The sequence below is a fragment of the Canis lupus genome, chromosome 31 (assembly GCF_011100685.1).
Source record: "Canis lupus familiaris isolate Mischka breed German Shepherd chromosome 31, alternate assembly UU_Cfam_GSD_1.0, whole genome shotgun sequence".
Taxonomy (NCBI): domain Eukaryota; kingdom Metazoa; phylum Chordata; class Mammalia; order Carnivora; family Canidae; genus Canis; species Canis lupus.
In genome coordinates, this window is record NC_049252.1 from 3,458,843 (window position 1) to 3,472,012 (window position 13,170).

Consider the following 13,170-nt stretch of genomic DNA (forward strand, 5'->3'; position numbering starts at 1 on the left):
TCTTCTTATTGATGGACCCTTTAAGTATGATATAGTGTCCCTCTTCATCTCTTACTACAGTCTTTGGGATAAATTCTAATTTATCTGATATGAGGATTGCTACCCGTGCTTTCTTTTGAGGACCATTTGAATGGTAGATGGTTCTCCAACCTTTCATTTTCAGGCTGGAGGTGTCCTTAGGTGTAAAATGAGTCTCTTGTAGACAGCAAATAGATGGGTCCTGCTTTTTTATGCATTCTGATACCCTGTGTCTTTTGACGAGATCATTTAGCCCATTCACGTTCAGAGTAACTGTTGAAAATATGAATTTAGTGTCATTGTAATACCTATTCAGTCTCTGTTTTTGTGGATTCTTTCCTTGGGCTCCCTCTTTCTTTTACAGGGTCCCCCTTAATATTCCTTAAACAGCCGGTTTGGTGGTCACATATTCTTTCAGTTTCTGTCTACCTTGGAAGCTCTTTATCTCTCCTATTCTGAATGAGAGCCTTGCTGGATAAAGTATTATTGGCTGCATGTTCTTCTCATTTAGGACCCTGAATATATCCTGCCAGCCCTTTCTGGCCTGCTAGCTCTCTGTGGAGAGGTCTTCTGTTAATCTGATATTTCTCCCCATATAAGTTAAGAATCTCTTGTCTGTCACTGCTTTAAGAATGTTCTCTTATTCTTTGAAATTTGCAAATTTCACTAAAAATGTTAAACATCTTTTATTGATGTTTTTTTGTGGGGTCCTCTCTAACTCTTGGATCTGAATGCCTGTTTTCTTCCTCTGATTTGGGAAGTTCTCAGCTATGTTTTGTTCAAATATACTTTGTGGTCTTCTCTCCCTCTCCGCCTTTTCTGGAATCCAAGTTAGACGTATATTCTTCCTTCTCAAGCTATCATTTATTTCTCTAAGCCTTTCCTCATGGGCTCTTGATTGTTTTTCTCTTTTTTCTTCAGCTTCCTTCCTTCCTATCAACTTGTCTTCTGTCACCCACTCTCTCTTCCACCTCATTAACCCTAGTAGTTAGGACAACCAGTTTGGATTGCATATCTTTTAATCTATTTTTAATTTCAGACTGATTAGATCTCAATTCTGCAGCAACAAAGTCTCTAGATTCCTTTATGCTTTTTTTCCAGAGCCACCCATAGCTTTATCATTGTGCTTGTGAATTGAATTTATGACATCGTATTTAAATTCAAATTCTGTAAGTCTGTGGCAGAGAGTACTGTTTTTGGTTTTTTGTTTTGTTTTGTTTCTTTTGTTTTTGGTGAATTCTTCCTTCTAGTCACTTTGTCCAGTGCAGAGTGGCTGTATGAGTTGTCTGAGTCAATAATTTCAACCATGACCTAAGTCGAATATACCTTATTGATTCCAAAGAGGTCAGAGACAAGAAAATAAAATAAAAAGAACAGAACAAAATTTTTTAAAAAGGACCACTAATGTGAAAAGAAATTTTAAAACAAATAGTAAAAATAGTCAAAAACCAAAAACAAAGGAAAAGAAAAAAGTAAACAGACAGAAAGGGGGAGGGAATGGTGATGATGAGGAAGTAGTAGTGGAGAGAGAATGTAGTCTACCTGAGGGGACCTAGAGGGTGATCATCTTGGTTCTGAGTGTATTTTGTTCTGTATGTTAGAAGATGCTCAATCCCGAATTCATATAAAGCAGCAATACTTACATAAAGCCCGATCACTGATCACAAAAACATAAACAAGATAAAAGAGTGGGGGTGCAGAATGGGAAGGAAGAGAGAATATAATGCCACAGAATGAACCAAAAAGGTATTCCATCTGGTTCTGGGTGTATGTTGGTCATGTGTTAGAAGGTACTACCTTCCACCATTGAAATAAATAAATAAATAAATAGGCAAAAAAACAAAGAACAAATACCCATATTTTGTGTATCTATCAAAATTAAATGAATAAGTTGAAGGGAATCCAGAAGTGAAAAATATATCCAAGACATGTAATTGTAGAAATATGAAAGTCAAAAAGTAAAAAATCTTAAAAATGAAGAATTGGTAAAATATTGTAGTTAAGGCGGGAAAAGAGAAAGCATATTGGAGATTTTTAGTCTGATATAAAAACGAGTCATAAAGGAAAAAAAAAAAGTGGGACCCTCTAGTTCTACATACTGTTTTCCCTCTGCCCTGGAGCTTTCCAGTGCTGCTGGATCAAGAACTTGCTCTTCCCCTGTCTTTCAAGCTGGGTTTCTGGGGATGGGTCTGACGTGCTGATTCTCAAGTGTGTGTATCTGGGGGAGATGCTTGGCCCCCAGCTGGGTGCTGGGCTTAGTATGAGTGTTTATCTCTTGAGGCCTCTGTCCCCTGGCGCCCCACTCCTCCCAGGCACACAGCAACACAGGAGGAACAGCACCAATGTGGCTGCCAGACCTCCAGCTCTGGAGTCAGCTCACTGTGAGTAACTAACCACAGTCTCCCAGTCCTCACTGGCCTAGGTGCTTCTGGAGCCAGCACCGGTGCGGTGACCTGCACAGCTTGGGGACACCCAGCGGCAGGAGAGTTCTCACTGTCCTGTGCTCTCCTCACTTCAGCCTGTCCCAGGGGGACAGCAGGATCACCAGCTTTGTCCACTCAGACACCCTGGGATCTGGAGCCCTGTGGGCTGAACTGCACTCCCAGCTGCCTCTCCCAAAAGCAATGGGGCTCAGCCACCTCCTCCCAGTGCCGGCCCACGTAACCCACTGGCTGTTTCCAAATGCCTCAAGGGCTGTGCGCTCAAGCCCTTGAACGATATGGGAGGGTGGTTCACAGTGCACTCCACACCTCCCCCCCTCCCCGCCCCGTCTGCCCGCCCTTCATCGTATAGTGTCTCCGGAAACCTGGAGGCGTCCCTGCCCTTCCTATGATTCTGCCCGATTTCCCTGCAGAGCACTTTTCTGTCTGGGAAAACTTCGGTGCGGATTTTTAAAGTTCCTGCTTCTCTAGGGCTGGGTTTTCCTGTCGGCAGCTCTTACCAATTTGCCTTAGCCCAGCTCCTCGTGCGCCCCCTTCCCCACTTTATTATTTTTAATTTTTTCTTCTTTCCTACCTTGTTAGAAGTGAAAACTTTTCTCTCTGTAGCATTACAGCTGTTCTCTCTTTAAATCACAGGTCAAATTCATAGGTGTTCTGGATTTTTTTTTTTTAAATTTTTATTTATTTATTTACGATAGTCACACACACACACAGAGGGAGAGAGAGAGAGAGAGAGAGAGAGAGAGGCGGAGACACAGGCAGAGGGAGAAGCAGGCTCCATGCACCGGGAGCCCGACGTGGGATTCGATCCCGGGTCTCCAGGATCGCGCCCTGGGCCAAAGGCAGGCACCAAACCGCGGCGCCACCCAGGGATCCCTGGATGTTTTGAGTATTATCTAGGTAAGGTTGTGGGGCCAGGTAAGTTGAGGACCCTACTCTTCTGTCGTCTTCCCAAGAATCCCAGATGATGGTTATTGAAGAGGGCACTTGTGATGAACATTGGGTGTTGTATATAAGTGGTGAATCACTAAATTTTATACCTGAAACTGATTTTGTCATATATGTTAACAAACTAGAATTTAAATACAAAGTTGAAATTAAAATAAAATGAAAATATCTAAGTTAGAATAATTTTGTTTTCAATTGACTACATGCGATGTTTGAAAGAGGATTTCTTATATTTTGTATCTGTATTCTAGAGAAATAAAATTCTGGCTTTTAATTCTGTCTAAAATACTATTTCACCTTCAATCATATGAAGGAATTGAAACTTTTGTGTAATTTATTTAATGTGTAATTATAAATCTGAACTATTAATTTCAGTATTAAAGTTATAATGTCCTCTAGCAGTTGCTTTTCTAATTCATTACCATGGCTTTATAGATGTAGAATAGGGCATAGAAGATGCCCTATTAGTCAACTCTATTGTTCTGTTTGATCCCTCTCCCCAAGTCTTGTGCAAATGGTTCAAAGCCCTTATATTCTGATTCTAGCTCCTCCACCTAATATGACCTCTTATCAGAACACTTCAGAATGCTAATGCTTCCAATTCCTTCTGCTCAATAGTTATTTCTCTCCAAACCTTTAAGGTTTGTGATTGCGAGGCATGACCATCTCTTTTGCTTCAACTTCCTTCATTTTGTGAATGCTTTATTATAAAAACATCTGTGCTTAGTTTCACTTTCCTTCTTCTTTTCTTCATCCCAAGTTCCTGAATTCTAATTACTCTTATAAAATATATCAACTGGTTCCGTTTTATTATCCAGTACCTGAGGGCATGCTGAATTACCACAGTTTGGAAGCTATCCATTAATGCAATTTTCCCTTATTTATAAGCCTGCTTTGACCAACCCATTTTCAGAATTCCCACTGCATATACACTCTATTCTTACAATGTGATTCTTAATATATTTTTGTCTTTCACTTTCTCTCATCCCCTTTACTTCCAACAAATGTTTTATGCAACTAGTAGTATTTCATTGTTTCCCTTGCTTTGTTCTCTGCCAACAATGTTACCAGATTTTGTAAGTTTGGATCATATACTATGTGTAAAATGGTATCTCACTGTGATTTTAATTAGCATTTCATTAATTGCTAAATGAGTCAGGCATCTTTTCATGTGTATATTGGCCATTAGTGTTTTCTCTTCTGTGAAATTCTTTTTACTCACATTTCAAACAAGCTTTTTTCCCTATGTAACCTAGATATTTTTTCCTTTGTATTTACATGTCTTTGACATTTTCTCCTAGTTTTTGTCTTATTTCTTACTCTTTTTTTAATGGACTGAAGTTCTTAATTTTAATAGTCAAATTTATTAAACTTTTCCTTTTGGCTAATACTTTTGCTTCCTTTTAAAGAAAATCCTCCATCCTGTGAACATAAATGTTGTATCCTATATGTTTTTCTAATACTTATATAATTTTGCCTTTCACAATTAAGTTCTTTTTCCCTCTGGAGTATACTTAGTATATCATGAAGTAGGGATCCAAATGCATACTGCCACATTTATGAAATTATGTAAATCAGAATTTCTTTTTCAACATATTATATTAATAAGAAAAGGGGTTCCCAGGTGGTTCAGTTGGTTAAGCATCTGACTACTGATCTCAGCTCAGGTATTGAACTCAAGGTCATGAGTTCAAGGCCTGCATTGAACTCTATGCCCAGCATGCAGTCTACTAAAAAAAAAAAAAAAAAAAAAAGAAGATATGTAATACAGTGAATTATGTGTATTTACCAATCATGGAAGCGTTGGAGTAAAGGGTTCTAGCTTGGAATCCAGGAATTATCAACAAACCAATGTATACATAGCTAAGGAAATAGCAACCTCTGCTACAATCAGAAAGAAATAGAATAAGAAGCTTTTGTGACACTGTTGTCTCCAGGATAGAGCTGCATTCTGGGAATAAATTGGCTGCTTCATGAACTATTTGGTTCAAGGCATCCAGTATGATGATATGGAAATCATACTGGATGCCTTGAACACAAGTATTTTCTCTGTCCTTCATTTGGTTCTGAATTTAAATTTCATGTCAATCAACTAATTGGTAAAAAATGAACTATATCAGGACCGTAGCTGCAAGAGAGTTTAATGAAGTTTGGTATTTAACTTCCTAGGTGTTATGGTACAGAAAGATACACTAGGAGGCAGTAAGAATGGCTCTTGATAGTCAATCTACTATATTCACACCAATAATAAAACGTCTCAATTCCACTTATTGAACTGTACATTTGTTCCTTAGTAAATTATAATGTTATTTGAGTTATACTTCAAATTTCATATATTCATAGCTATCTGGACCCTATTCATTTCACAAATAAATTTATCCTTGCATCGAACCACAATGTTTATTTTTAAAATTTTATTTATTTGAGATAATTATTTATCATGAGATAGCAGGAGATGGGGGAGGAAGAGAGAGACACAGGGAAAAGCAGGCTCCCCACTGAGTAGGAAGCCTGACATGGGGCTCCACACCAGGGCCCTGGGATCACGACCTGAGACAAAGGCAGATGCTTAACTGACTAAGCCACCCAGGTGCCCAAAACCACAGTGTTTTAATCACTAAAACTCTGTAATATAGTCTTGATATCAGGTAGAACAAACATCTCTTTTATCCCAACACATATACTTATTCTTCTTCAGGAGTGACTTAACTATTCTTGAGCCTTGTACTTATATATAAAATGTAGAATCAACTTTGCAAGGTCTTAAAAAACTGGACTCACATTGAATTGAACAGGTATTATCTAATATCAGGTACCTTTATCATATCTTTTGAAATGATCATAGGGGTTTTCTCCTTTAATTGATTAATATGATGATGCACATCAATAGATTTTCTAAAATACACTACTGTTATATTCATACAAATCTTTTTAAAAGATTTTATTTATTTATTCATGAGAGACACAGAGGGAGGCAGAGACACAGGCAGAGGGAGAAGCAGGCTCTCTGCAGGGAGCCCAACGCGGAACTCGATCCCAAGACCCTGGGATCACTTCCTGAGCCAAAGGCAGGCGCTAAACTGCTGAGCCACCCAGGGATCCCCTAGAAATCTTTTTTAAGATTGAAATGATTTGGGTAGCCCTAGTAGCTCAGCAGTTTAGCGCCGCCTTCAACCCAGGGCCTGATCCTGGAGACTGGGATTGAGTCCCACATCGGGCTCCCTGCATGGAGCCTGCTACTCCCTCTGCCTGTGTCTCTGTCTCTCTCTGTTTCTCATGAATAAATAAATAAAATCGTAAAAAAAAAGATCAAAATGATTTGCTCCTTGAAATTTGTCTAAGATTCTCCTATAAAACATGTTACGCAGTTGACCCTTGAACAATGCAGGAGTTAGAGGTGCTCACCCTCCATGCAATTGAAAATCTGCATGTAACTTTTGACTCCCCCTAACACTTAATTACTAGTAGTCTACCATCGACTGCATGCTTTTCAGATAACATAAACTGTTGATTAACAGATACTTTGTATTACATACTATATTCTTACAGTAAAGTAAGCTAAAGGAAACTGTTATTCAGAAAATCATAAGGAAGATAAAATACATTTATAGTAGTGTACTATATTTATTGAAACAATCTGCATATAGGTACACCCTGAAGTTTAAGTCCATGTTGTTCAAGGGCCAATTGTACTATAAAGCAAAAGTGAAATTATTTTGAAGATGTGACTAAGGGACTGGATCAGTTAATTTTGAGTTACCAAAGGAAGAGTTCCCTGTGGGTTTGATCTAATCAGAAAAAGCCTTTTTTTTTTTTTTTTTACTGTTACTTTTATTTTTTATTGGTGTTCAATTTACCAACATACAGAATAACCCCCAGTGCCCGTCACCCATTCACTCCCACCCCCCGCCCTCCTCCCCTTCTACCACACCTAGTTTGTTTCCCAGTTAGGAGTCTTTACGTTCTGTCTCCCTTTCTGATATTTCCCACACATTTCTTCTCCCTTCCCTTATATTTCCTTTCACTATTATTTATATTCCCCACATGAATGAGAACATATAATGTTTGTCCTTCTCTGATTGACTTACTTCACTCAGCATAATACCCTCCAGTTCCATCCACGTCGAAGCAAATGGTGGGTATTTGTCATTCCTAATAGCTGAGTAATATTCCATTGTATACATAAACCACATCTTCTTTATCCACTCATCTTTCGATGGATACCGAGGCTCCTTCCACAGTTTGGCTATTGTGGCCATTGCTGCTATAAACATCAGGGTGCAGGTGTCCCGGTGTTTCCCTGCATCTGTATCTTTGGGGTAAATCCCCAACAGTGCAATTGCTGGGTCGTAGGGCAGGTCTATTTTTAACTCTTTGAGGAACTTCCACACAGTTTTCCAGAGTGGCTGCACCAGTTCACATTCCCACCAACAGTGTAAGAGGGTTCCCTTTTCTCCACATCCTCTCCAACATTTGTGGTTTCCTTCCTTGTTAATTTGCCCCATTCTCACTGGTGTGAGGTGGTATCTCATTGTGGGTTTGATTTGTATTTCCCTGATGGCAAGTGATGCAGAGCATTTTCTCATATGCATGTTGGCCATGTCTATGTCTTCCTCTGTGAGATTTCTGTTCATGTCTTCTGCCCATTTCATGATTGGATTGTTTGTTTCTTTGGTGTTGAGTTTAATAAGTTCTTTATAGATCTTGGAAACTAGCCCTTTATCTGATATGTCATTTGCAAATATCTTCTCCCATTCTATAGGTTGTCTTTTAGTTTTGTTGACTGTATCCTTTGCTGTGCAAAAGCTTCTTATCTTGATGAAGTCCCAATAGTTCATTTTTGCTTTTGTTTCTTTTGCCTTCGTGGATGTATCTTGCAAGAAGTTACTGTGGCCGAGTTCAAAAAGGGGGTTGCCTGTGTTCTTCTCTAGGATTTTGATGGAATCTTGTCTCACATTTAGATCTTTCATCCATTTTGAGTTTATCTTTGTGTATGGTGCAAGAGAGTGGTCTAGTTTCATTCTTCTGCATGTGGATGTCCAATTTTCCCAGCACCATTTATTGAAGAGACTGTCTTTCTTCCAATGGATAGTCTTTCCTCCTTTATCGAATATTAGTTGACCATAAAGTTCAGGGTCCACTTCTGGGTTCTCTATTCTGTTCCATTGATCTATGTGTCTGTTTTTGTGCCAGTACCACACTGTCTTGATGACCACAGCTTTGTAATACAACCTGAAATCTGGCATTGTGATGCCCCCAGGTATGGTTTTCTTTTTTAAAATTCCCCTGGCTATTCGGGGTCTTTTCTGACTCCACACAAATCTTAAAATAATTTGTTCTAACTCTCTGAAGAAAGTCCATGGTATTTTTATAGGGATTGCGTTAAACGTGAAAAAGCCTTTTAAAAGAGAGTCTACCAGGGCACCTAGGTGGCCCCTTGCATTAAACATCTTCCTTCAGCTCAGTTCATGTTTCTAAAGTCTTGGGATCGAGCCCTGCATTGGGCTCCCTGCTCAGTGGGGAGCCTGCTTCTCCCTCGGCCTCTGTTCCTCTCCCCACTTATGCTCTTTTTATTACTCTCTCTCAAATAAATAAATAATAAAATCTTAAAAAAAAGAAAGAGGTCTACCATCAGTTTGTTCTCTGTATTTGTTAGTATGATCCTACTTTTTATTTGTTTTTTTTTTTTTAGATTCTACATGTAAGTGAAATAATATGCTATTTGTCTTTCTTAGTTTGACTTATTTCCCTTAGCATAAGAGCCTCTAGGTCCATCCCAATTGTCACAAATGGCACAGTCTTATCCTTTTCTACAGCTGTGCAATACTCACATGTGTTCATGTGTGTGTGTGTGTGTGTGTGTGTGTACCACATACTCCTTATTCATCTATCAATGAGCACTTAAGTTGCCTCCTACTATTGGCTATAGTAAATAATGCTTAAATAAACATAAGGGTGCATTTATATTTTTAAAATTAGTGTTTTCATTTTCTTTAGGTAAATACCCAGAGTAGAATTATTGCAGAATATTATATTTCTACTTTTAATTTTTTGAGGAAACTTCATACTGTTTTCCACAGTAGCTATACCAGTTTACATTCCCTCCAACAACACTCAAAGATTTCCTTTTCTCTGCATCCTTGTCAACACTTGTTATTTCTTGCTAGAGAGGAGGGGGATAGGAGGATAGGATAAATGGGTGAAAGGGAATGATACAGGGTTTCAATTATGGAGTGAGTAAATCATGGGAATAAATAGCATAGGGAATATAGTCAATGATAATGTAGCAGTATTGTTCAATAGTGTACAAATGGCAAAATGCAGCTACACTTGTGGTGAACAGAGTTTAATAGTTCCTTTCTTTTTAGCACTGAATAATAATCTGTTGACTGAATGTACCACAAATTTATCTGTTCATGTACTAAAGCACATCTGCATTACTTCCAAGTTTTAGCAATTCCGAATTAAGCTGTTATGAACATCTGTTTGCAGGATTTTTTTTTTTTTTGTGGGGGTGGGAGGCATGTTTTCAACTCCTTTGGGTAAATGCCAAGGAATATAATTGCTGCGTTGTATGGTAAAATTATGTTCGTTTTGTAGGAAATTACTAAACTTCTTCCAAATGGCTATACCATTTTGCATTCCCACTGATGATGAATGAGGAGTTCCTGTTGCTCTATATGTTTGTTAGCATTTGGTATTGTCATTATTCAAGATTCTGGCCTTTCTAATAAGTGTGTAGTGGTGTTTTAAATTTGTGTTTCCATAATACCATGCAATGGAACTTCTTTTCATATGCTTAATTTCCAACTCTATAACTTCTTGATGAGGTGTCTATTCAGGTATTTTGCCCATTTCTTAATCATGTTCATTTTCCTACTGTTGAGTTGTAAGAGTTTTTTTTTTTTTTTTGTGTGTGTGTGTGTGTATACACATACACAAGCACACACACAAACATATATATATATATATATATATATATATATATATATTTTAAGATTTTATTTGAGGGAGAAAGAATAGGGGGAGTAGCAAAGGGGGAATGAGAAGGACAAGAAAACTTTGCTTTGAATGTGGAGCCTGACACAGGGCTCAATACAGGAACCCAAGTTCACAACCTGAGCCAAAACCAAGAGTCTGATGCTCAACCGAGACACGCAGGCACTCCAAGAGTTCTTTGTATATTTTTGATAACTCTTTAATCACATATGTATTTTTGCAAATATTTTCTCTTAGTATGTGGCTGTCTTATTCTCATTCCCACTCAGTGTCTTTTATAGAGCAAAAGTTTTTAATTTTAATAAACTTCCTTGTATCAACTATTTATTTCACGGATCTAGTCTTTGGTGTTGTATCTAAAGAGTCCTCACCATCCCCAAGATCAAATAGATTTTATGTTATTTGAAGAGTTTTACAGTTTTATATTTTAAATTTACATGTAAGATGCATTTTTAAGTTAATTTTTGTGAAGAGTATAAGGTTTCTGTTTAGAATCATTTTTTTCAATGTTAATTTTCAATTGTTAAAGCACCATTTTTTGAAAAGATAAATTTTTTTCTGTTGTACTGCCTTTGCTCCTTTATCAAAGATCAGTGGATTATATTTATGTGAGTCTATTTCTAGGCTCTCTGTTTCATTGATTTGTCTATTCCTTGACTGATACCATTGTTTTGGCTACCTTAGGTTTGTAAAAAGTCTTGAAATTGGTTGTATCAGTCCTCCAACTTTGTTCTTTTTCAATATTGTATTGGCTATTCTCGGTCTTTTGCTTGCTTTTTATTCTGAATAAATTTTGGTTTTAAGTTTTTGTTTATCCGTTATCTAACTTTTGGTTTGGAAATAATATACTACTACTCTAAATCCTGCTTGCTTCATTTCCTTTATAAATTAGTTACATTTGAGATTTTACCATACAGAATTACATTAGTAATTCAGAAACTTAGGTTGCTTAATTTTTATTTCATAAAAATTCATAAATCTCCTGAATTATATGCTATTTTTCAGTTGCATTCCTTTTTTATTCCAATTATTATTAATTTTCATTGACAAATTTTCTTATTTATGTATTTGTTATTTTTTTTAAGATTTTATTATTTATTGATGAGAGACACAGAGAGAGGGAGAGAAGCAGAGACACAGGCAGAGGGAGAAGCAGGCTCCCTGCAGGAAGCCCGATGTGGGACTCGATCCAGGGACTCCAGGATCACACCCTGGGCCGAAGGCAGGCACTAAACCCCTAAGCCACCCAGGGATCCCCTTCTTTTTCTTTTAAGATTTTATTTGAGAGAGAGAATAAGTGGGGAGAGGGGCATAGGGAGAGGGAGAGGCAGACTCCTCACTGAGGAGGAAGCCTCATGTGGGGCTTGACCCGAGGACCCTGAGATCATGATCTGAGTCAGATATAGACACTTAACTGATTGAGCCACCCAGGTGCCTCTATTTGTTATTCCCTTTTTTTTTTTAAAGATTTTATTTATTTATTCATGGGAGACATAGAGAAAGAGAGAGAGAGAGAGAGAGAGAGAGGGAGAAGCAGGCTCCATGCTGGGAGCCCGACGTGGGATTCGATCCCAGGACTCCAGGATCACACCCTGGGCCAAAGGCGGCGCTAAACCGCTGAGCCACCCAGGGATCCCTCAGCCACACAGAGATCCCCTTGTTATTCTTAATGACTACTTTTTCACACTTTCTCTCTTGGGGTTATTTTTAATTCTTATTGGAGTATGTAAGTTAGGCATTCCTTTAGTGAATTTTAGTTGGTGATAAACTCTTTTACTTATTTTGAATAGATTTGTGTGTTGCCATCATTCTTGAAAGAGGTTTTTGAATATATAATTCTGTAGGATAAGATCAGGGAAGTCTGTAGGCTAAGAGTTCATGAATATAACTGCCATTTGGGGCTGATGCCTCTCATGTAGACAGTGACTCTTGGGTACTTTACATGGTGTTCCAGGCTATTGAAACAAAGGATTTCCTTAGAACTGGATGGAGAGGAAAGACCTGGAAAATTAATCCCCAACTCATAACCTACTAATGGAATCCTCTTAAAAAGGAGGATTTATTTCTTTGTGGAAAAATATGATTACATCATCCTTGTCTGGATCCTAGACATATTCCCTATGATGTATCCACACAGATTTTTTTTTAATTTATTGTTTTTGTTTTAATTCCACGATAGTTAATGTACAGTGTTATATTAGTATCAAAAGTACCATACAGTGTTTGAACAATTCCATACATCACCTAGTGCTCATCACAAGTGCACTTCTTAATCCCCATCACCTATTTCACCCATCCCTCCACCTCCTCTCTGGTAATCATTAATTTGTTCTCTATAGTTAAAAGTCTATTTCTCGATTTGTCTCTCTACCTCTTTTTTTTTTAAAGATTTTTTTTAAATTTATTTATTCATGATAGTCACACACAGAGAGAGAGAGAGAGGCAGAGACACAGGCAGAGGGAGAAGCAGGCTCCATGCACCGGGAGCCCGATGTGGGATTCGATCCCGGGTCTCCAGGATCGCACCCTGGGCCAAAGGCAGGCGCCAAACCGCTGCACCACCCAGGGATCCCTCTCTACCTCTTTTATATTTCCTTTGCTCATTTGTTTCTTAAATTCCACATGAGTGAAATCAGATGGTATCTGTCTTTCTCTATTTTGCTTAGCATAATATCCTCTAGCTCCATTCATGTCATTGAAAATGGCAAGATTTCATTCTTTTTATGGCTGTATAATATTCCATTATATATATTATATATTGCAT

The 13,170-nt window shown here is 38.0% G+C and overlaps 2 long non-coding RNA genes across 3 annotated transcripts in view; one reads left to right on the top strand and one right to left on the bottom strand.

Annotated features, from left to right (window-relative positions):
• LOC111093519 overlaps positions 1-13,170 on the bottom strand; it is a 233,233-nt gene that overhangs the window by 160,461 nt on the left and 59,602 nt on the right. The gene's annotated exons all lie outside the window — the stretch shown is intronic.
• Positions 3,227-13,170, top strand: part of LOC119867033 — a 69,561-nt gene continuing 59,617 nt past the window's right edge. Inside the window, exon 1 of the long non-coding RNA XR_005382068.1 lies at positions 3,227-3,359. This is a non-coding gene — a long non-coding RNA (uncharacterized LOC119867033). The remainder of the gene's footprint in view (positions 3,360-13,170) is intronic.